Source organism: Cupressus sempervirens, chromosome 5, assembly GCF_028749045.1.
Source record: "Cupressus sempervirens isolate cs-2001-9-10 chromosome 5, ASM2874904v1, whole genome shotgun sequence".
NCBI classification, from domain to species: Eukaryota; Viridiplantae; Streptophyta; class Pinopsida; order Cupressales; family Cupressaceae; genus Cupressus; species Cupressus sempervirens.
The window spans coordinates 9,885,001-9,907,057 of NC_143122.1; positions in this window are offsets into that span (position 1 = coordinate 9,885,001).

The following is a 22,057-nucleotide window of genomic DNA, read 5'->3' on the forward strand; positions in this document are numbered from 1 at the left end:
ACCCCATTGCATGATTTCTTGCATGGCACTTCATTTTCTCACGCGAGCCTATGCAATATTTCACGCAAAATCTTGGACCAACAAATACAAAATGCAAAATTTATAGAGGTTATTTCATCATTTGATTTGACTAATGTGTTATCTCTAAAGCAATTTCTTTCTGCTTTCTAATTTTTCTACAACATAACTATAGTTTGTAGGATGATTGACAAAGATACCTTGTATACAAATATATCAAACATGAATTGACTATGTGTTTGCAAGATGTTGTCAAAGATATGAATGTCGAAGATCAATTTCAGACCCACATAAAACATTGTGTCCTTTTCCTACTTTCCACACTAGTATAATTAGGGCTTGTTAACTTTGTAGGGTGCAAGATAGGGGAATAGGGGAGTATGCTCTTTACCACTTGGAGTTCATGACATTTTGTAAATTAGAAACATAGAAGCCTCTGAAAGACAACATCCGAGGGAGGCAAGAATGAAGCATTTAATGAAGAGATGATGATTTCCTTTCAGGGAATCAAAGTCTTGGAATAGGCCAAGGTGGGATCGATTAAGCTAACTCAGTGATTAATATGTCTTGCATGTTTGGACAAGGAAAAGAGGTGGAGGAGTATGCTCTTTCCCTTTGAGGGCAATCAAAAACTTGGACCCTTAGATCCAAACCACTAGTTCGAGTCATCCTTTAGAGGGCCTTCCAGAGTGATCCAACCTCCAGGAATGACCCAAGTGAGTACATTCCTTTTTTCAGAGATTCCAACTCACTATAATAAAGAAGCTTTGTAGAGTGAAAGACTCCAAAGTTATATTAATTTCCTCTTCTTCATTCCTGATATCGCATATCAAGAAGAGGCTCTGTCTGTTTCACTGGCTGGCGCTGGCCCTAGTCTTGCTAGTCAAGTGTGTGCACTTTTAGATGCTAGTGTGGGCTACTAGCCTCAAATCTACTTGTGGAGCTGCCAGGGATTAATATGAATGGAAGCCAAGTAAAAATTTTTAGTTTGTTTCTACCCAGTTCACCTCTGAAAGGAGGCATAATCTTTGTGCAAGGAGGGGGATGAATCTCTCTTGTAGAACTCACCATAGCCATGCTATTGGGAGTTGGAAGGTGGTATACATGTTTGACCCTTGCCACAAGGGTTTTCATTTAGCATATATGTTATTAAGCCCTTTGAATAGACCAAAAACGCAGGCACCCTCTAGTGGGGTGACATAGTTGTGTGAGGTGCACACATGCGCATAAGTTGTAGGACAAAGGTTTTGCCTTCTCTACCATTTTTTTGGCTTTAGGGATAAAGTGTGTTTTTTATCAAGTCTTAAACATGTCCAAACCTATCTAAAAAAACTGAAGGTCAAGACTTCCGGTTGGATTGTATTCAACTACTACTTGCTTCCCATGTCTCTTTGAAAACACTTTTCTTGTTTAAACACCAAATTTTATTAATGATTTGAAAACCAACCTTGATATTTGTCTAAAATCTACCAAAATTGTCCAAAAATCTATCCAGAATAGTCTAAAATTTTCAAAATCTCTTCAAAATCCAGTTTCAGTTGTCAGCTTGGTCTACATTTTTGCACATAGTTTGCAAAAATTTACACGAGTACCTTTTGAGTCATAATTTCTTCATGTGGTCTTGTCCCAATTCTCATGTGACCCTATGCAATTCTTCATGTGGATCTTCCAAATGATCTTATTGTCCACATCCTATTTCACTTTCCAGTAATATCACTTCTTCCCACGACCCAGTCTATGTCTTCTCACGAGCTTAAATTATTGTTTCAAATCTTTCCTTGGTTCTATATACTTTCTTGTGTAGACACCTAAAAACCTTTAGAAAATAAAGTATTTTTATTTTCTGAAAAAGTCCTGATGACATCATCATTTATTAATTAATTAATTATTTAATTAATTTATTTATTTTTATGCCATTAAATCCCTTTATCTTAATTAAAAATATTTAATTAAGGAATCCCTCCCAAAAATGTTTAAATCTTATTTAAACATTATTTCCTTATTTATTAATTATTTAATTAATAAATTGACCAAAAAACCCAAAATAAATAAAAAATTTATTTTTTGCCCAAAACTTAGCCAATTTTCTTAAGACCACTAACCTCTTCCAAAATCTTCTAATCCTTCTTTAATTTTGATTAAAGGCTAATCCCATCATTTCCTACCCCTAATCCCAACTCAAAATATTTAATTAAGATTAAATATTAATCCTCATGTTTATTAAAAAAGTTTTAATAAATATCTCCGCAACCCAAACCCTTGAAATAAATAAAACTTTATTTATTTCCTAAAAATCTAATTTATCCTCATCCTAAGAAGTTCTAGACTCTTCTAGAAAGTCTTCATCCTCATCCTAGGAAATTCTAGACTATTCTAGACAGTCTTTATCCTCATCCAAAGTGTAGACTCTTCTAGAAGATGTCTTTAAACCTAATCCTAATCCCCTCCTAACCTTGTCACATTCCCTAAACATGGGTTAAAACTTACTAACCCAAGCCAAAGTTAACAAATATCTCCTCCTTCACCCACCCTCATTAAATGCCATCCACTTGCCTATCCCTAAGCTAATCCTAAACCATTCTAATCCATCCTTTAATCATTTGCACAAGCCTAAGCAAGCTTAAAACCCTCCTAATCAAGCCCAAGTAGAAATTTCTCTCATTTCCCTCAAAATATCTCAACCATAAAACTTTATGAAGCCCACTAGGCCATAAATGACTCTTCCAAGCCCTTTTATTGCTCTTACAAGTCATTATGAGGGTCTTTATGAATATTTTATCCCTTGAGCCTCCTTTTTTGACTCATCCTTCCCCTTTCCTCCATCCTCTCACCATGTGACATGTGTCACTCTTTGATTGGTTGTAAGGAAGCACAATCCATGTGCTCTCCTCTCATGCAATCTGAGCCCTCCATAAGCTTTTTTCCATCCTTGCATCTTAGCCCTCAATCCCTCAAGCCTCTTGCCTATAAATTGGATCCTTCCCCTTTGCAAAATAACACAATCCATGAAGTAAAGTCATAATGCCATTTTAAGAAGCCATTTTACATCAAAACCATACACTCACACCCAAATTCCAACTCCATTTGAAGCCCTTTTTGAAGCATAAGCTTGAGCGTACATCCTATCTATTTAGACAAAGCCACTCAACAAGAGAGCTTCTTATTGAGAGAGCCCATTAATGGCTCATATTCTCAATTGAGAGCTCATCTTAGTCTATCTTGAAGTTTATGAATTTTGTTTAGTTTGTAGAAGCTTTATTTAAATTTGGTTTCTATTAGCATACTAACATTGCTCATATACATCTTGCACAGTTCCCAAAGAATCATCGTGTGAAATCCTAAATCAAAACTATAAAAAATTGTCTTTCATAACTATTTTCACTCTAATTCTAGTATATTCTTGCATTGGTTACCTCTTTTCTATGAACAGTCCCAAACAGTGACATCGTGCTTGGTTGATGACTTGTGATCTACACATCAACTAATCTCATCCCTCAGTTATCTTGTTTTGTGTCCTCTAGTGCTTGTGATACCCTATATCATAATAGTCATAATCTTTGGTTGTTCTAGCCTTCACTCAAACTACTCAAACCTTAGCATACAACACTCTTCTCATGCTTTTTGAGACTACGTTCTAGAGTGATCCTTGTCTTGGTTTTTTATTCTTGTTCTTTTCTGTAACAATCACAACAAGAAGTGGAAATTTTTTTTATCCTCTTAAACTTAGGTGAGGTTGAGCTAGGGGTCATAATCATAGTAAAGGCCACCTTCCATTTTATACAAGGTCTACATCCAGTTCATCTAGTAAGGAATCTTCAAGATTTTATTCACCTTTTAGATCACCTCGAGTCTAAAGAACGTTCTCCATAAACTTACAACAAACTAGGAACCCCTTGTACCAAAATCATCCTAAAACTAGAAAAGGTCCCACCTCTCCAAACAATACATCTGAATTCTTTTTCAAAGGATCTTTGCAATTACAACATACTAAAATTGAACATGTTCCTACAATGGCTAATTATGAACCTAAACATGGTGACCACAACAAAAACCAAGACCAACCTAGGAATGACAATGAAAAAGACCATTACACTAATGAAGATGAGGAAGAGGTGGAAACACTTCCTAAACACATAGAAAAGTGTTTTAAAGACAGAAAATTCCAAAAGGTCATCCAAATCCTACTCAATGAAGAGAAAGAAAAGTCCTTTCTCAAACTTGCCCAAGAGGGAGCTAACCTACCCCATCATTTCAATGTGGAAACTATCATCACACTTGAAGAAGAAACTAAAACTTTCAAACTCCAAAAAATCTTGAAAATCATGCAAGATTAACTAGCCTAGATGATACAAGATAAAGACATGCCTACAAAAACATACACCTTAGAGGTTCTTTGTTTGTTCCCATTTTACAAGAGTATAGCCACGCCTCCTTTTCCAAGAGGAGTAGAACTACCTAAGTATGACAAATACTTTTGAAGTACTGATCCACAATATCACTTGTGGGAATTTGGAGCCTTGTCTACGGAATTTATGCATAATCAGACATATCTCGTGTGTTTATTCCCAAGAAGTCTAGGTGATTAGGCTATGGAGTTGTTTTCACATTTGCCTCCTGGTATCAAAATATTTGATGAAATTTCCAACTTGTTTCTCTAGCAGTATTTGCACAACATTCAACATCCTATTAACATCCAAGATTTACATAATCTTAAACAGAGGGTTGGGGAACCTTTGCTCACATTCCTTCAGAGATGGAGACAACTTTATACTAAATATTAATGCAAAATCCCTAAAATAGAAAAGCTTGACATCTTCACTAATAATCTCCTACCTATTTTTGGGTATAGAGTCTAACCTCGAGGTTTATGAACCTTCAAAGACATGGTCACATAAGCTATTTGCATAGAGGAATTCATGGTCAAGAAGGGTGAACTTACCCTTCAAAGGGACATAAAACAAGGATTCACCTCTCACAAGGACAAACCCAATTACGTCAACAAGAATCAAGAGGTTGTACATGATGGGGTTGTTGACAAGATCACTCCTAAACTTGCTAAGGTAGCCTTTAGTCTCATAGATAATCTCAATGCAGCCAAGAATGTTGAGAAACCTCCTCTTGATAATAATACATCTAAAAATAAACCAAGGAACTCATGGGCTACATGCCCTAAATGAGAATTTACATATCTTGGTGAACCTTTGGTGTGGTCTATAAGACCTTGCTACAAAACAAGCTCATTGCTCCATTAGACAACTGTCATCCTTATGATCCACAACCATGGCCACCATGGTGTAACAAAACTGCATTCTGTGAATAGCACCAAAATAAGGGACATAAAACTAGCAACTACATAAACTTGCATCACAAAGTCCAGCACATGATTGATGATGGTGACATTTTGGTGGACGAACATAACAAGAACTTAGATCACAAGGCTTTCAAGGAGCCCTTCCCATCTTACAAAAAAGGAGAGAGCTCAAAACTAAAACCTAATGACAAGGTCAACTATACATACTCTAATGATGAAAATGTGGTCAACATGTGGTTGAACCTATGGATTTTGAGTATTATGACGTTATTACCATCAAGGGAAAGAAAGATAACAATAAACGCAAGACACGATTCATCTTGAAGGGCCCTACTTCCCACACATTTGAAAATGATTCTTCACAATATTGTGCTAATGCTATTACACATTCTCATGCTAACTTGGTACTCAAAGGCCCTACACCTTCTACTCCTAATCTTGAATAACACAAAGATAAAACCCTTGCTAGTCCATCTGGAAGAGGTGCAAAACTTGCAACAAATTTAGCCACCAGCTATAGTGTTCTTGATTAGTTTAAATGAACTAATGCTCAATTTACAATCTTCAAGCTGCTTAAAATCTCACCTACCCATAGGCAGATTCTTGACAAAGACCTCACTAAGGAAAATGTTCCTCAAGATCTTGATCTTGAGAAATTTCAATCTATGGTAGGTCATCTAGCCTCACCTGACTATATGTCCTTCTCTAAGGAGGATGATAATTCATTAAGTCGCCCACATAATCAACCTCTACACATTAAGGCCATGATACATTAAACACATGTCTATCGTATACTTATCAATTTTGGAGCTGGGTTGAACATTGTCTCTGCTACTTTTCTTAGACAATTAGACTATTCTAAGGAGTCTATTGATCCTTGTCCCAAGATCACTATCAAAGCATATGACAAAGTCAAACAAAAGTCTCTAGGTCTTGTGGTGTTGCCTCTTTGTATTGGTCCTATAGAAAAGGATGTCACTTGTTAGGTCATTGATATTCACTTGGCTTATAATATTCTACTAGGAAGATCATGGATACATGAGATGCATGTTGTACCATCCACTTATCACTAATGCAACAAATTCCCATTTCATGGCTCTTAAGTTACTATCCCCGCAAGTTCTAGCTATACCTATAACATGCTCAAAACTTTATACCTACTAATAGGGAATCTACTGATCATCATGATGGCAAGCTAAAGAAAATTGAATAGTCACTCCAACTAAAAGAAACTGGAATGGGTGAATATCACATAGAACCAATGTTGTCATTGACATCTCTTCCTAAATCTCCTAGTAATTATGGGAGACCATCTGAAGCAAAGAAGCCATTTGTGTTGACACCTCAAAAAATGTATAATGGTACTTTTGTCAAAACTATAGTCCCCTTAGAGGAAAAAAGTGAAAATAGAGCCATTGTTGCATGGCTTTACAAAGAGGAGACTTTGTTGACCTCATAGAATAGACTCGAGAGATCACTCCTAAGAAATATGGCCCTGGTCTTAGACTCATGAAATTCTTTAGTTATAAGGGAGTTGGTCCAATTGGATGCAACAACAATAGCCTAATTGATCCTATTAAAGCAATAGCTTAGAGAAATAGAGATACATCTAGTTTAGGCTTTAAGAAGGTTCCCTTTCATTTAGGGATTAATAAATTCATACTAGAACTTGAGAGTTCATCTTCACAAGCTAAGTCTAATGTTCAAGAAGATAATACTGATGATGAGGATCCTTATTCTTATCATATTCCTCATGATCTTGCTAAATTCTTTTCTAAACTTGATGACTTTGTGCCACATATTAGCACTATGGATGGTACAAGTGATTCTTCTGAGGACACTACTAATTCACACCATGTCTAGTTAGAATAGGGAGAGTCTAGTCAGGTGTTACGTGTTGAGTACCTGTGCAAAATTCTAGATGACAAAGGAGAATATGTACCTATCACTGTTGGGGAATTCTATAGTCTGTCACCATGTAGCATTGATTCTAAGGAATATGAATTTGATTTCCTTTCAAAAGAAACTATAGATAAATACATTGATCAAGTTCATGTTTATGAAAACCAACTCAAAGTAGGTGAAATGTCTAAGGCTAGGTCAGAGAGGTTTGATCCAACTAGTATCCTCGAATCTTCAGTTGATGACATTAGTACTCAAACGTATTTGAACATGCCTATGGATGAAGCTGCATTAGGTCTCAAATTTCTTTTCCAAGCATTTAATGATTATATTGTGAACATAATCAAAAGTGCCACTACTCTTTCACTCACATATCTTGAGCTTATAGACTAGAATCCTAATTTATCTATTGAAGTCCATAACTATGCTCTTGCCTTCTACTTAAACATTGTCAAACCAATAATGTATTTCACCAGCAAACAAAGTGTCAATATGACTAAAGCTAACATCAAATATCTTAGTCATACAATCAAAAAGAAGAAAAATAGATGGTCTGATGGTGAAAACCACATTGTGGTAGTATGGGAACCTAAAAGAGTAAAAATAAAAGACTTATCAAAGGCTGAAAACCTCTCTAAGGTGCCCATGGATGAGATATTTGATGCACTTCCTAGTCATTTTTGGGAAATATGATTAGTGTTAATAGAGCCAACACAACCGATCAACTTGGGCATAGAAGAAGATCCTCACATAATACATTTGGCACAATCACTGTCTCGAAAAGAAAAAGAGGAATTCAATTCTTTCTTTCAAGAGAAGAAGATAAACTTTGTGTGGACATATTTAGACATGCTAGGATTAGATCCTGGTCAAAGCTAAATTGCACTAGGTATTAAACTAGTTATACAAAAACTTAGGAAAATGCATCCTCATGTTGCATTGCTCATCAAAGTTGAACTGGAGAAAATTTTGAAAGTTGGTTTCATTCAGACTATTGATTATGCTAAATGGATATCAAACACTATTCTAGTATCCAAGCATGACAAATCTATCAGAGTTTGTACTAACTTCTGTGATCTCAACTTAGCATGTCCTAAGGATGATTAACAAGATATGAGATGTACTCACTCATGAATTTTTTTTTGGCTATAATCAGATCAAAATTGCACCAAAAGATTAGGAAAAGACTGAATTTACTTGTGTATGGGGGATCTTCTATTGGAACATGATGTCATTTGGCTTGAAAAATGTCTATGCTACATATTAGAGAGTAGTCACTACAATTTTTCATAGCATGATGCATAAAACCATGGAAGACTATGTGGATGATACCTTGGTCAAGAGTGCAAAATGCAATACTCACCTTCAAGATTTGGGACCTATCCTAGATCACATGGAAAAATTCAGTCTAAGGCTTAATCCCAAGAAATGTACATTTGGCATCACATCAAGAAAATTATTGGGATACATTATGTCTACAAAAGGAATTGAGGTGGATCTAGAGAAATTTCAAACAATTATGGATATGCCTCCACCCCATAATATCAGTCAAATGAGAGGCTTACAAGGAAGACTTCAATCTATTTGTAGATTCATCTCACAGCTAGTGGATAGATCACAACCTTTCAACAAAAATCTACATAAAGGTTTGAAATATAATTGGAGTCAGGATTGCGAGCAAATCTTGACACAGATAAAACAAAATCTTGCTAATCCACAATCTTGATGCCTCTTATTTATGGGAAGCCATTGATTTTGTACATCTCTACCACAAAAACTTCTTTGGATATCTTACTCACTCAATAAGACAATGATAACAAGGCAAGAATTGTTTACTATCTAAGTTACATGCTGATCTCTTATGAGATGAATTATAGTATCATTGAGAAATCTTGCTGGGTAGTTTTCTTTGCTTCCAAAAAGTTTTAGGCACTACATGCTCACTCACACTACACGATTGGTGGCTAAAATTGATCCACTAAAGTACATACTTAGTAAGGCAGCTCTAACAAGGAGATTAGCTAAGTGGTTCATGATACTAAGTGAGTTTGACATTAAATATGTTGATTAAAAAGCTATCAAAGGACAAGCAATTGAGGATCAGCTAGCAGATGCACCTATGTAGAGTCTTCTCTCAATGAGCATCGATTTTCCTAATGAATCAATTCTGACACTAATAGGACAAACATGGGTGATGTTCATCGATGGTTCCTTCACACAACAAGGATCTGGGGCTGGGTTACCCTTCATAAAACCATAGAGGTATTCACTCCCCAAGGTGTACAAAACTTTGTTTCCTTGTACAAGCAACATTACAATATACAAGGCTTTGATTAATGGCATGAATATTGCGGCTAAATGGAGAGTGGATTACTTAAACATCTTTGGGGACTCTCAGCTCATAATCAACCAAATTAATGATGTGTATTAGACAAAGGATGAGAAATTAATCCCTTACAAATGCATGGTTGATGATATGAAGAAATAATTTTCTCACATCACTTTTCAACAAATTCCTAGAGCAGACAACAAGTGGTTGATGCTATGGCTACTCTAGCTTCTTTGTTACAAATGCCAGAGAATCATCTTTGAGATGAGTTTCTAGTGGAAATGTTACTCTACCCTACCTATGATACCCTTGGATCTAGGATGATCTATTCTATTTTAGGACAAGATTCATCCTGCTACCATCACATATACTCTTATCTACATGACCAAACTATTCCAAATGGTCTAACCCGACATGAAAAACATCAACTTATCTATAATGCTTCATGGTATGTCATTATTGCTAACAACTTGTTTAGGAGATGTCTCAATCAATAACTCCTTAGGTGTCTAGAATTTAAAGAGTCCAAATGCACATTAATTGACATTCACGATGGCTTTTATGGGTCTCACTCAAATGGCTTGACACTAGCTCATAAACTTATTAGAGATAGTTACTATTGGTTGAATATGGAGCAAGAGGCAATCAAGTATGCCAAGTCCTACAAATAGTGCCAGCTCTATGAGAATTTGATTCATGCTCCAACTAGATAGTTAATTCCATCTACCACATTGTGGCCGTTTCAACAATGGGCCTTTGATCTTGTGGGTTAGATTTTCCCATCTTCTTCTAATGGACATAAGTTCATTATTATAGCTACAAACTACTTTACAAAGTGGGTAGAGGTAGTACCTCACTCAATAGAAAATGGAAAAACTATAGCTCTATTTATCAAAAACTACATCATATGCAAGAATCGTGTACCGTCCTCCATTATTACTAAGAATGGAGGCTAGTTTAAAAACAAAGACCTCAAGGAGTTATGAAAAAAGTTTAGAATTACACAATACTAGTCTTCTATCTATTACCCCTCGGGTAATGGCCAAGTAGAGGCATCCAATAAAGTGATCCTCAAGATATTCCATCACCTAGTTAGTAAATTTGTGAGAGACTAGCACCTCCAGATTAATCTAGCTTTATGGGCATATTGAACAAGTATCAAAACTCCAATGAGTACAATACCCTTTGCTTTGGTCTATGGAGTAGATATTGTGCTTCCAATTGAGGTTGAGATTCCTACTCTAAGAATCTCTATGAAGGGCCTCATTTTTTATGATGACTATAGAATATCTTGGCTCCAAGAGCTACTATTGTTAGATGAACATCGACAAGTGGCATGTGATCATTTTTGAGCTTATCTATGATCATCTTTGATCTTATCGATGAACACTAAATCCTTTATTTACCTTCCCTTGCTCGGTGAACACTGAGTTCTTCATTTACCTTGCTTTGCTCAGTGAACACTGAGTTCTTCATTTATCTTGCTTTATTCAGTGAACACTGAGTTCTTCATTTACCTTTCTTTTCTCGGTGAACACTGAATTCTTCATTTACCTTGCTTTTCTCGATGAACACTGCATTCTTCATTTACCTTGCTTTGCTTGGTGAACACTGTTGAACTGCCCATTCACTCGGTATCCTCTGGAATGCTTGGTGAGAACTGTTTACCTACTGAACTTATAAGGTAACCATTGAATGCTTGGCATACACTGTAGACTAAGTGATGAGCTCGGTATGCATTCAAAACCGAATAAGTGTTTGCACTAATGAAAAATATATCATAATTCCAACAATCTCCCCCTTTGGCATTAGTGACAAAAACACTTATGTACCAAAACTTATGTGCAAAATTTGATGTACTGATTTACATATATCTCCCCCATACAATATGCACATAGTATTTAAAAGTATCTCTATCTTTACACAAGACTTTCGTTACTTACATATATCTCTTTTCTCTTCTTTGGTACTCTATCTCCCCCTTTTTGACAATAATGCCAAAGTAAACAATATGTATTTACATAGAAACACCAAAATGAGAGATAAACTCAGAATGTACCTTGAGAATAAGAGCCAAAGTCTTATCCCAATTTTCTTGCAAAATTTTGCAGGTGGAGCGTGCTATCTGAACTTCAGCTAAAAGTTCAATCACATGATCTGCAACGGAATTTTTTTTGTCATGGATCAATGTTTTGGAGTAGGCAATGTGTTTCTACATTGTGTCCATGATAGGAAGAATCATATTCTGAATGTCATTCAATTTATATCTGATCCTTGCTTCCTCTCTCAAAAATTCTACCTACTTTTCTAACAAAATCCTAATTCTGAGATGATGGGATGAACTTGAATTGGGGTCAAGTTGCAGCATTTGGGCACTGACCTTCATATCCTCATCAATTTTATTCAATTTTTCTTTGATCTCCTTGGTGTACTCGGTAACATCACAAAGTTTGGCAAAAAGTGAAGTTACATTATTAAAAGAATTTTAAAGATTGACCAAAATTGTGGACAATTATACTTGTTTTATTGCAATGTGCTCAAGCACCTTATTATCAAATTTTCTTTCATCATTTTCAATCAATTTTTCTTGGCCAGAGGTGTCATTATTGAATTTATTTACAGCCTCTTCTAACTAAATCAAAATGTGTTGAGTAGAATCTACTTCAACACCTATAGCTTCTGTAATTACATTCCTAGCATTCTCAATTATTCTATACTCATCCCTTTCAGACCTTAACTGCTTTTGCATAGCCTTCATCTCTATCAGTTAACTAGCATACCTCATCTCTTCAATGGTAGCATTTTCATAGTCAATTTTTGGAATCACTATCTCTGTGTCTAAGTCAATATCCTCAGGAGTTTCTTTTCTAGTGATAAAAAGTCTTAATGGTTGCTTTTGTTTGGCTTCTGAGATGACTGGTTTAACCTTGGGAACATACACAATAGTGGAGATGGAAGGACTAGCAGTGAAAACTTGGATACTTGAGGATTGAGTGCTAATAGGAGTATTTACCAGATCAAAAATTGGAATACTTCCCAAAAATGATGATACACTCGGTAATGTAGACAAAATTTGTAGAACAAGATAGAATATTTATAATGGGAGGACTAACTGGTGCAAAAATTGGTGCTAATGTAGTTGACAAAATTGTGGAACTTACTGCTATACCAACTGAAGATGATGGAGCTGAGGAGGCTGGCTCGGTAGCTGAAGGAGAGGGCTATAGCTTGGTAGATGAAGTGGTAGAAACTTCCATTGATGATACCTGGAGCTGTGATGAGGCAGGTGTAGATGATAAATCTGATGTGGATGTTACCAAACTTATTGAATCTGACTCCAACCTTGATGATGTGACAGTTTTAGGTGGAGAGTGAGGAAGGGATGCAATGACTACTGCTGCAATTTTTACTAGATCATCTTCCTCCTTATCTTCCTCTTTAGCTTCTTCCTCCTTGTCTTCTCCCATTAATGCATGTAGCTCACCTAGTGAAACTGTGATAGATGGAGTGCCATCAATATCCTCACTGTCACTACTATCATCATCCTTGATTTCCACTAGGTCTTCACTGGGCTTATGCAGATGATAGATGTTTTTCCACATGTTTGTAGCATCATTTACAGCATGCCCAATGTCTTTGATCAAAATTAAACATGTGTGAAATCCGATCATCATTTTGCCTTCATGATTTTTCATTGCAGTTTTTACTTCTACTCCAGTGAGACTTGGTTGAAGATTCTTCAGGGATTGCTCATATATGTCTTTTACCATTTGGGTTGCTGACTCCCATCTCAGTTGCAATCTCTCCAGTAGTTCCATTGAGATTTGGGAGGCAAGCTAGTCTGGGGAGTCTTTCCATTTACCCATCTTGCTTAGTACCAGTTCCTCTATCTGCATTTTCTCAGCATCTGTTCTAGTTTCAAATTTCAATGCTTTGAAATTTGTGATGCCAACTCCTTTCAATTGTTTGAGCCTTTCCTCAAATGTAGGTGCAGGCCTCATGAATATAGGTTCCTACTTACCTTTTCTGGTCCTTCTGGTAAATACTGTAGTAGGCTTATTTTTAAGTTTGGTAATTATTACCTTACCTTTCTTCTTCAGAGGTTCTTCTTCAATTTCTTGTTCTTCTTTTTCTTCTTCTCCTCCTTCTTCTTAATTATCTCCTTCATCCTCACCTTTTCCTTCTGTTAGCATAAGAGGGCCAAATGTAGTTTTCAATTTTGCTATCTTCCTCTTGCCTTTGCTTATGGCCTGTGGTAGATTGATTTCAAGCTGAATTTCGGCCTTTGCTTCATTATAGGTTCCAAAAATTAGTTGCCTTGGGTCAACTGGCTCATTCACCAGTGCTTCTATGATGTCTCTGGCTTCATCAATATTTACCTCATAGGGAAGAGGTTTTACCCAGGCAACTCGGGGTCTCACTGCCTGGGTGTACACCTTATCACAATCAACCATGAAGCATACATCATCTTTGTAATCTTCAACTAATTTTGGTGGAATCCAGAACCTATTATTCATTCTCTCCTTGAAATCTTCAAAATAGTTTTCCATGATGCTATCAAAATTTTCACCCATCTCTGCTACAAACTCATTTATTTGATACAAAATTGGAATGTCTTTTCTCCATACGACAGTTCCTTTAGATTGAAAGAATTTTTGAATGTAGAAAAATAAAAAAATCAACAGAGAACCAAATTTACAAGAGTTATTCTTGGAAGTCCTTATACTATCCATATTTTTACTCAATTGCTTCAGGAATACCTCAGACAGATCAAATTCAAGGTTTTTTTTAACAATCTTGAGGGCTAAATCCATAGCTTCACAAGGTAAACTATTCAATCTACTGGAATTGTATAATTTATATGCAATTACATGAATGCTGAATCTTAGTTCGACATCAGATACAATTTTTACCTTTAAACCTCTACCATCCCATTTGGCTAGGGTTTGCTTCTGTAACTCCTCCTGACCTAGGGTTTTGGTGGCTTTTTCTTTACGAAGCATAGGGAGACCCATGATTTTGTGAATCATTTTCTTAGTGATTAGCTTTGGCTGCTCTAACCATAATTTTCCATTATGCACCCTACTCAAGATATACCTAATCCATTTGTTTTGGAAGTTTCTAGGCATATGCGAGATATGTGTCAAGCCTTTGGTTTCAAGATGCTTGAACTCAAGTTTCAAAGAGCCATCTACACTCATTTCACCGAGGGCACTGTCCATTTCTAGGTTTTCGATTTCTTGAATAGAACATTTGAAATGAGTATGAATATCATTGATAAGAAGTACCTTAGGGGGTATTTTTGATTGAGCTCCAGTTGGGTCGAGTGATTTAGCAATAGCTAGAACAATCTTGAAATTGGGCGCTTTCCATTCTCTACCCTTTACTAACATCTCTGAACCTCTTTTCACCTTGCTGCTACTGGTGCTTGTGGATGCCATAGCTGCTAAATATAAGAAAATCTTGAACAAATTCTCCGCTTGAAATTTTCTTGGAATCGCTTGGGATTCGCTCTGAATTTACTGGAAATCTTTTAGCTCTAAGTATTCTTAAGTCGTAGTGAAAAATGAAATCAAAATTTGCCCTTTTGATGAAAATGCTATCATTAATGCTCGATACGAAGGTAGATGAGATGACATAGTGCTTGCCAGTCTATCATCTCTCTACTCGGTAAAAGCTTTGCAACTTGGTGATCAAACAAAATCTTTGATACTCTCGACCTAGCTCGGTAAGGTCTTTAACCAACCTTGCTCAGTAAAAGCAACACGATTAAATTTTCTTTTGTCCTTGAACCTAAAATACTGATTTGATCATTTGGACTCTTTCACTCTGGAACTGCTTGAGATATGGCTTGATGATGCAGTTCTTGATTCTTCTTAAATCTAATTGGAAATGGTTGAGTCACCCATTTCTTGAGTGACATAACCATCATTTGAACTATCTTGCTTGGTAGATTTAGGAATCCATTGTTGTCTCATCTACTTCTGAATGTTATCAGCTTTAGCTTTCTTTTCATCTTCAATTCTTTCAATATTCATGCAATTCTTGGCTATATGACCAAGTTCTGTACATGTATAACATCTTACTATTGTGTCTCTTTTCCTCAAGTGATGCCTTGAACAGTCTTTGCCAACATGTCCATATTCTACACAATAATGACATCTACACCAAGTATTGTAGTCCCATCCAAAGATTTCTTTGACAAGTTGTTCAGCTAGATTGAATAATTTGGATCTGCAATCAGATGCCTTGTGACCTTGTTTCTTGCATTTGTGATATTTGCCTTCAAATTTTGGTTTTTCTTTGCATTCATTAGCTTTGTGACCATGTTGATTGCAATTGAAGCATTTTCTATTGAATTTTCCTTTTCCATTACTCTAACATTTGTTTGATGTATGACCTATCTTGCCATAGTGATTGCAAGTGGGTCTTTGATTCCCTTGGGCACCTTATTTGGAGGATTCACCTTCTTCCTTGTATCCAAGATCGGCTTTACCTTTTTGTCTATGAAGATTCTGCTCATGTTGTTGATTCAATTGGTTCATGTTTGTTTGAGATTTTGTCATTCTTTCATTGACTTGCATTTCAGTGATCAAGTCATTTTTCAAACTTTCATTGATTTGTCTCTCAGATCTCAGATCACTTTGTAAGCTTGCATTGATTTTTCTTTAAGTGATTAATTCATTTCTCAAACTTTCATTCTCAGATCTTAGATTCAAAATTTCTTCAGTTGCATTAGATAGTTGACCTTCAAGATCTTCATGCTGAAGAGATTGATTATTTCTTACCTCTAGGTCTTCATTTTCCTTGTTTCTTTGTTCCAAAACTTCACATAGTCTGATGGATTGGATTTCTTGTTCTCTTTTAAGCTTCCTTACTTCTTCCTGTAGAGAACCATTCTTAGCTAGGAGTTCTTTGACTACTTCATTAGCTTCATTTGAACTGCTTGATGGTAAAAGGTCTTCAATCTTTTCTTCAATATACTGATGGTCATTCATTTGTCTTGCAAGTTCCTTCCTTCTTTTTAGAGATTGAAAAAGATGCTCCTTTGCTTCTTTGAGTTGAGCCATGGCCATTTCTAGATCTAGCTTTTCATTTTCAATAGATTTGTCAAGTCTGAATATCTCCATTGTCCTTGATCTTTGCTCAAGCTATCAAACTTTATCCTGAGAACCACAAAGCTCTAATACCAATTGTTGGAAATATTCAAGATAAGGTAGGTTACTGAGAGGGGAGGGGTGAATCAATAACGTATAAAACTTTTATCCTATTCAACATTTTAACCATTCACCATTCATTCATCTAAACTACTACATAACTGAAGGAACAAACATTCATTGCACATGTACACAAAGATTTGGTGACCCAGAAACCTTCCAAATAGAAAGTAAAACTGGGGTGGGGATGATACCCACAAAACTTCAATACTGCAGTATAAAGTTGGTTGGTTAAGGCTTACAATGATCACTTCTGGTGATCTGCCCTGTTAGGAGCAAGTAGGACTACTAGATCCACCTTGTTAGAGGATTTACAAACATACAGTGAAGTATGCACTATGTTAGGAGATTTACAAAAAAGACTGTTAGGTCCACCCTATTAAAGGATTTATGAACTGATTCACCTGTTAGGATGAATCAGTGGATCTACTTACAACTGTTTGTTGATAAGATCATTTTTTCATTGATCACTTGATGTGATAGATATAACCTTTCTACTCCTATGTTGACCTTGCTGTGTTCCTTTTTATTCTGCTGCTGATTTTCAATATCCTCTTTACATGAGAACACCAATCTTTCTTTTATACACATCATACCATTCTAAAAATGATATCATGTATTACATATATACCATTCCAATGTTTACAACTACAAGGTTGGCAAAAACACAAATGAACAAAATATTACTAAGTCGGCCAGATAGTAGAAAAATCGGGTTCCTCAAGCTGATTTGGTGACCTTCTAATACTCAGCATCTACTACATTACTCAGCATCATCATGCACTTGGTAGAAGTAGAGGCTCGGTTCATACTAGCCACATAACACTACTTGGAACTCGGTAACCATTGGTGACTCGGTAGATATAGTGTCACTCGGTAGAAGCTAACTTCTTCATTTACCTTGCTGTGCTCGGTGAACATTGAGTTCTTTATTTACCTTCCTGTGTTCGATGAATATTGAGTCCTTTATTTACCTTCCTTTGCTCAGTGAACACCGAGTTCTTCATTTACCTTGCTTTGCTCGGTGAACACTGAGTTCTTCATTTACCCTTCTTTGCTCAGTGAATATTGAGTTCTTCATTTACCTTGCTTTGCTCGGTGAACACTAAGTTCTTCATTTACCTTGCTTTGCTTGGTGAACGCTGCGTTCTTCATTTACCTTGCTTTTCTTGATGAACACTACTGAACTGCCCATTCACTCAGTATCCTCTGGAATGCTTGGTGAGAACTGTTTACCTGCTAAACTTATAAGGTAACCACTGAATTCTTGGTATACACTGTACACTAAGTGATGAGCTTGGCAAGCATTCAGAACTAAATAAGTATTTGCACTAATGACAAATATATCATAATTCCAACACTTATATGGATGTAGCTTTATGACATGATATTATTAGAATTTGATGCAATGCAAAATGTTAGTTTGATTTTGATGATTTCTAATTTATAGATAATTATTAATCTAATTATGATGCTTTATGACATGCAAATGAATGCTTAGGATATGCAGATAGATGTTAATTTGATTAATGATGACTTATGACATGCAGATTTGATGTCTTAACATTTCAAATGGAATAATTGAAAAGGCTAGGAAAGGGAATCTAATTCAATTCATGTTAATATGGATATTATTATTATATGCACTTATGTTTTATATGTTATTTGACTCCTTGGACTGCTGATATTTGACTTGATGTGTAGGAAAAAGGAACCATGGAAATTTAATGGGGAAACAAGGTATAGAGACATGTTTAAATGACTTTGTCAAGGTGAATCTTTGTAAGATTCGTAAACCTCATTATGATGTGTTTATTTTGAAATGTGTGATGTATGTGTGTAGTGTGCATTCATGAGTAGGTTCTGAACATGTCATGTGTGATGTATAGTGCATTATAAGTGCGTGTCACCTAACACTTGTATTCATTATGTGAAATAACATGTTCTTTGATGATAGATCATGTGGCCACCTTATTTAGAGTAAAATTCCTTAATTGAGAAATTTGATTATTGCCAAAATTAGTAAAGAGAACAAGGTCATCACCATGGGAAAATTTGAAATTAGATGACCTAGCATTGGGAGGGCCATAAAGTAACTTTAAGGTGAGTTTGTGACAAAAATTAACCCTACCCATGTTAGTACCTTAAGTTAGGAGGCCAATAATGACGTTTAGGGTGCCTAGTTGACTTAGGAGACCTTAAAAGAATTGCATTCTTTATTGAATCCGAAAATGAGAGGGATATATAGGGGTATGGCTAAATTGGGGACTCACTTGGCCACTCTCTATCTTTAGAGACAACTAGGGTTTGGAGAAAGAAGGAGCTCTACTAAAACTATCCATTGCCATTTTCTTGGAGTGAGATTGGTACCTTTGATCCATGGTGTTCATCATTTTGTATGTAGATTAGATGTGGTGTTCTCCATTTCATGGTGAATTTTTGGTGTATTGTAGTGGTGTTTTTGTTGTATGTGAGAAGTTTTGTGTGAATCCTTCCTTGAAACTTTCTTGTTTTTATGTTATGTGTTTGTGTAATGGGTGTAAAGCATCACTCACCCTTGGGAGGGAAGAGATGCTTGGTTGAGCAAGCAGCAGGTTTTTTGTGTCAACACCTATAGCTTCTGCAAGTGATGGGTCCAAAGAATGTTCTGCATCAATAAAAAACATAGTAGCCTCCATTCTTTTGGGCTTGTGTTACTACATGAAGAGAAAGGGTTGACAATGTTATACATATATTTTGAGATTTATAATGACTTTAAATATTATAAAATTCCCCTTCAAAAAAAAAATCCTTAATGCCCTCGAGCTCTATCAATTTGATGCAGATTAGTCAGGCCCCAAAGGGGTCCGACTAAAAAAAACTTTGTTTCCAAACAAATGAACCATCAAAATAACCCACTGATCATTTGATATTGATTAGAACCAAATTTGATCACTGACTGATCGTTAAAAGCTCAATTTATCATGTTTTGCCAACTGTCAAATTTGGTGCCAAAAGGTCTTTTGACTGGCCTTAAAAACTTATCCAAATCTCTAACTGAGCTCTGAAAACTAGCACACTAAATCCTTGTTCTGCATTCTTGCATACTGTTGAATCTTGTCTCATGAAAAATTTGGGGTCAAAAGATATTCGCTGTCAAAGTTGTCTTCTCAGAATCACCTGCAGATAAGAATTTCAGAAAGCAACAAACTGGGTTTAGATTTGGTCTTGAAAACTAGGCAAATGGATACTTGGGAGCATGAAACTTGGGGTGTTGATTCTCTGTCATGAGGACATTATGAATCTGCAATTTGGGCTTATGAAAAATAATGGGATGTGAATGGAGAGCAGTCAAAGTAGGCTACTTGGATTTTGCAAACTGGAAACACTGACAGAAAACATTTTTTGCAAATGGAATTGACTTGGAAAAGTGAGCATACGGATTCGTCAAGATTTAAAAATTGGCACACTTGAAGTATATTCATGGGAAAACATAGTAGTACAATCCATTTGATCTAGGCAATCACAGATCTCAAGTTATGATGTCACAAACAGGGGTACCAAACAATCTGCATTTGCTAACACCAGTAAAAAGATAGAAATTGTGTTTAAAAACTAATCAAACGGATTTTTCATGAACTGAAACTTGAAATGTAACAAGTCTTTGACATCTAAAATACAATTCAAAAGGAAATTCCACATTTTGGTCAACTAGTCAAGAGTTACAACACGTCAAACAGGGCTTCCCAGAATTATGTGCAATGTGCATCAGCATGAAAACATTAAATGACCAACTTTGAGGGATTCAAATCCTAGTCAAATGGACTTGAAATGACTCAAAATCTAACACATAGGCTCTTAGATATAGACACTAGAAAATCCCAAAGCAGTGATTCATGAAACATGTGGATATGTTGAATGAAAGGTGTTAGAAACATTAAACACCTCATAGGCTTCAAAGGTATAACCGAGTACATGTGCATAAAAAAGCATTTATGGGGCTCAATTTTCTCAATGGTACTCAAAATTGACGACGCAATTTTTAGTCCCAACAGTGGCTCTATCTGGGGATGCATGTCCCTTATAGGCATGGCAAGGATTCAAATCTCTGGAAGAAGTAGACCACACACCTGACTTCAAAAACTTCCTCCCTTGAACAACTTTATTGAAAACAAGGAAACTACTCCTACTATGTTCAAACAATGGCACTGAGCCACCAGAAAGTTTTCAAAACTTCTTACCTCTGTCATATACCTGATTCTCATGGACACTTTCTTGAGTTAAATTGAAAATCTCATTCCCATTTGTTTCACCCAACACATCAGCACTTCCAATCATTTTGTTAGGAAAAACAAAACTACTATCATTACTTCCATAGTGCATATAAAAATCAGGCATGCTTTCTTCATCTTGCTCACTATGAAAAAATGAATCAGTGTGATCATAACAACTAAAATTAAACTAAAACCGACCACTACTAACTGAATCATGGATTCCTTCAAATGGAAACACAAAAGCTCGGTATTCTACTTCATTCAACGAGTTACATGAATCAGATCGTAACTCACCTTGTGCCTCTGAATATGAAGAGTTTGAAAAATCTGATTTCTCCTCACTTGCAACATCAGTACACCATAAATCATATTAAATAGATGCTACATTTTCTTCATATTCCAACAAATGATTAGATCCCACTTCATAAGAATCATCATGAAAATTCCTTCTAACAATATGCTGATCTGTATCAATTTTTTCATCAAATAGCTCACTAGGATAAATTAATTCATTACTATTTCTTTCCTTGTCATATGAGCAATCCGAATGTATGTCATCTTCATGAAAAAAAGAAAACCATGAACTAGCAATAGACCTTATCTCTACATCTTCATTTTCAACATAGAAGTTGTCATGTGTATTGATGCATGAATTACCATCACGTACACCTCCCAAACTTGACAGAGCATATTCTGAAACTACATCTTCTTCTTCATCAAATTTAGGGGAAATGACTTGACCATATGGAAATGCAAAATGTGGAAAAACACAAGCATCCTTCGATAGGTCAACATATCTTTCAAAATCATGAGCCAACAAATTAGAAATCTCATCAACACTTAACAAGACTTCATCCCTAGTTTCTTCTCCTTGGTTGTGATTATTATCTAGATGGCTTGGCACATTTACAACAACAAACTTATTAGTAACATATTCTAAAAAATCAACATTTTGATCATCACATACATCTTCTTCTTTAGACAATACCTCAACAATTGGTATCATAACACATTCACATTCATCACT